We start from the raw sequence: 3,693 nt of genomic DNA on the forward strand, positions 1-3,693 counted from the left end.
CTCTCTCTCTCTCTCTCTCTCTCTCTCTCTCTCTCTCTCACTCTCTTTTCTTTCGTACATCGAATAAGATTCGATGGGACGGTACTCTCGAGTGTACAGACTTCGTCGTCTTCGTAATAAGAGCTCGGAAACGCGTGAAAAATCGATACTCTCGTGAATGAGAAATAGCATAGAGCATAGGTATCGATTGTTCGCGTATCTACTAACCATAGAAAAAGAGCTTTTCGAAGTTACGAAGTAGCAAACTTTTTATGAGCGAAAATAGAGAAGAAGAGAAGATCGACACCGAAAGAGAAGCTAGCAAAGTCCTTCTCGAAGTTCTTATAAAGTAAAAATATATAAGTATATACATACGGAATGAGTCAATAACTATTAACAACTCGAATATATTCGTTATTTTCCGGTTCTATAGATAACAATAGTTATCTCTTTTTTTACGGATTTATATTTAACGATGGAATGAATTTTTTCTCAAGTGCGTTGCTTTTATTCTTTTTTCTTTTTTTTTTTTTCTTAACTTAACGACCTACCATCTTTTTATTTGTATGTACGAATCATACATATTCCTCGCGACATTTCGAATAAAAAGATATTAGAGCCGAATGTCGAAAGTTTATTTGAAAAAATCGAGATTTTTTGGAAGAAATGTTTGGGCGATTCATGCACCTGTGACTTAACTTTTTCTTTTTTTTTTTTTTTTAATTGAAGTTAGAAAAAAATGTTAGAAAAAAATATAAAGTTTGGTCCAAACTGGGTTACATATTCACCATCATATTTTTTCCCAAGTGGAGATGCAACACATGTATTATTTATATTTGAAGTAGTAATAGTTATTGACTCCGTCCTGTATATATACATACGTACACAATGTACAGATAGCTCCAATATAGATATCATAATATAGAAGTAATGTAATGAACATATATTCTAATCCCGAGAATATTCACTTCTTTTATTATCTTCGCCAAAAATTTTAGTAACGTTTAGAGTAATTTAAGGATATTTGAAAAACATTATATTATTAAAACAAATAAAAATCACATCTTTTTATTTCTTTTTCTCTTCCGTGAGAGAAATTTCAAGCAAAAATGTTCGATTTCAAATTCGATTGGAGCAGAATTTCGAAAGATTGACTGATTCGTATCCATGAAAAAAAAAAAGAAAATAATGTTTAAATCATATCTAATAATATCCAATTATCGAACTATTACGCTATTAATTAACAATTAATTTTGTCTCCAAAAAAAAGAGAAGAAAGAGAAAAAGAAAAAGAAAAACAAACAAATAAATTATTATATAATAAATAAATAATTTATTATAAAAAAAAACGAAAAATCACATCAAATAAATAAATAAATATATATATATATAAATTCAAAAGTTATATAATACATTATAGAATAGGGTTAAAAATATCCTTAGGAAAATGAGCTACCTGTACGTAAGTAAGTACTTAGATACATATCGACAAAAGCTGTTGCTTCGAGTGGACGTACAATAGAAGAAAGATAGACAGATAGAAAGAAAGAAAGAAAGAAAGAAAGCAAGAAAGAAGGAAAGGAGAGACGAAAGAGATAAGAAGAGAAGATATAAGAAGAGAAAAGAAGAGAAGAGAAGAGAAGAGAAGAGAATTAGAATTAGATTAGATTAGATTAGATTTAGATTTAGATTAGATAAGGAAAGTAGAAGTCAAAGAAAGAAAGAAGGAAGGAAAGAATAAGAATATAAGAAAGGACCGAAAGAAGTGTCTACGAATTTTTTTTCTCGTCGTAAAGCGCAGAGAAAACGCAGCTTGGGTTGCGCGCGCTTGTTAATTCAGTGAATCTGCAAGATGAAACTTTTCTAATATCCCACAGACGACAGTGTTCGCGAAAGATACTTGACACGAATAGAAAGAACAGCGCGCCCGGCCAGTCGAGGAGAACAAGTCGGAGAAGAAATGCAATGATCCGTTGCGCTGCCTGTTAATGACAAAAAATTTCTTTTTTATCTCTCTCTCTCTCTCTCTCTCTCCCTTTCTCTCTATCTATCTATCTATTTACATCTCTTTTCTCTGCCACTCCGCCCTATTTTTCTATCTATTTTTCTATAAAAAAAAATTGCGTCCCGCAATTATTCTTTACTCGGCTGATTTTCTTGAATCCCGATTTTCAACGCCGTCTAACGAAGCGAGAAATCGTTTTCATTTTTTATCGATCGCGTTGGATCTTTATGAGAAGAGGAAACAAGAAAAAAAAAAAGAAAATAAGATTTTTATATTATCTCGTGTAAATTTACCCTTACGCAACGTCTCTAATGTAAAATTTCGTTCACTATCGGAATATACGATGTTCTTAATATACGATGTTCTTAAAAGTGTTGATGTCATCTCGAATCTATTCCGCAATAAAATTAAGAAAGAGCGCTAAAATCAGCATTAAATGAACGTTACTAATTCGCGATCGTCTGACATTTTGTTGAACTATTTTTCATTTATTTATACGTATCACTTTATACCGCGGACGAATTTTTAAGAAAAAAGATAGTAAAAATAGAAAAGAAAAAACAAGGCGAAGAATAATTAATCGACCGTCGAAAGACGTTATTATACGTGTTACACAAAAGATATCGTTTTTTTAAATAGTAAAAATAGATATCGGAGGGGGTGGAGCGGGGATGAAATGATTGATCGTGCTCGATACAGAATGAAATTAATGCAGCGCAACGTTTTTGCAGTGAAAATCATAGACAGTTTTTCTAGGATAAACCTTTTTCTCTGTCTCTCTTTGTCTCATTTTTTTCTCCCATTTTTTTTTTCTATTTTCATTTCCTCTTTCCTTTTAGACTCTCTGGCAAAAAGGAAGCTCCCACTTACGAATGTTGAGCAGAGAAATATGATATTTTAGTAGATAATATGTATAAGATATATAATCGGCCACCGGCGGAAGGTTAGATGGTTCAATTTGAAGGAAGATTAAGAGTGTTACGCTAGTTAGAGATTATTACGATAGTATAACGTTAATAACTTTTAGGGTATTAAGTAATTAAAAGCAGCGCGCTTGTAAAGCATCTAAATAGGTATATGTGTATGTATATATGTATATATATATGTATATATATGAGGTATATGAGTATATATATATGTATATATATATACATGTACGTATATATGTATATCTTTATGTATGTATATATGTATATATAATAGTATCTCGTTCGCACGTATAAATCTGTGCGTGTACTATGTGTCTATATGTGTATAAGTGAGTGTGCCCTATACGTGTACAGTAATAAGCATACTACATAAGCGATATATGCATAGGATATAGAATTTTGTAGATAAGAATTCACACAACAACGCGTCGATAGAGAGATTTAATGTATTGAAAGACGACGAAGAAAGGCGAGAAATTTGAAATAGAATTCGAGAAGATTCAATTGAATTCAATCGATTCGATAGAAAAAGAAAAAGGAAGGGAAAAAAAAGCGTGTCGAGAGAAAGTTCGCCGGCAATAGCGAAGAATTGAAAATGCCATGACCCGTGTTACCTGAAATATATATACATACATATATATATGTATATACATATATATATGTGTGCGTGTGTTTTTGTATGTATTTACGTATGCACATACGAAATATTTCAAGAGCATATTCGTCTCTCGTATAATTATTCAATAAAATCTTTTCTCTCTCTCTCTCTCTCTCTCTCTC

The 3,693-nt window shown here is 31.5% G+C and overlaps 1 long non-coding RNA gene across 1 annotated transcript in view; it reads right to left on the bottom strand.

The window, feature by feature from the left end:
* Positions 1–3,090, bottom strand: part of LOC122632373 — an 11,084-nt gene extending 7,994 nt beyond the window's left edge. Inside the window, exon 1 of the long non-coding RNA XR_006327861.1 lies at positions 2,748–3,090. This is a non-coding gene — a long non-coding RNA (uncharacterized LOC122632373). The remainder of the gene's footprint in view (positions 1–2,747) is intronic.
* Positions 3,091–3,693: the final 603 nt, after the last annotated feature.

This window comes from Vespula pensylvanica, chromosome 1, assembly GCF_014466175.1.
Source record: "Vespula pensylvanica isolate Volc-1 chromosome 1, ASM1446617v1, whole genome shotgun sequence".
Classification (NCBI taxonomy): domain Eukaryota; kingdom Metazoa; phylum Arthropoda; class Insecta; order Hymenoptera; family Vespidae; genus Vespula; species Vespula pensylvanica.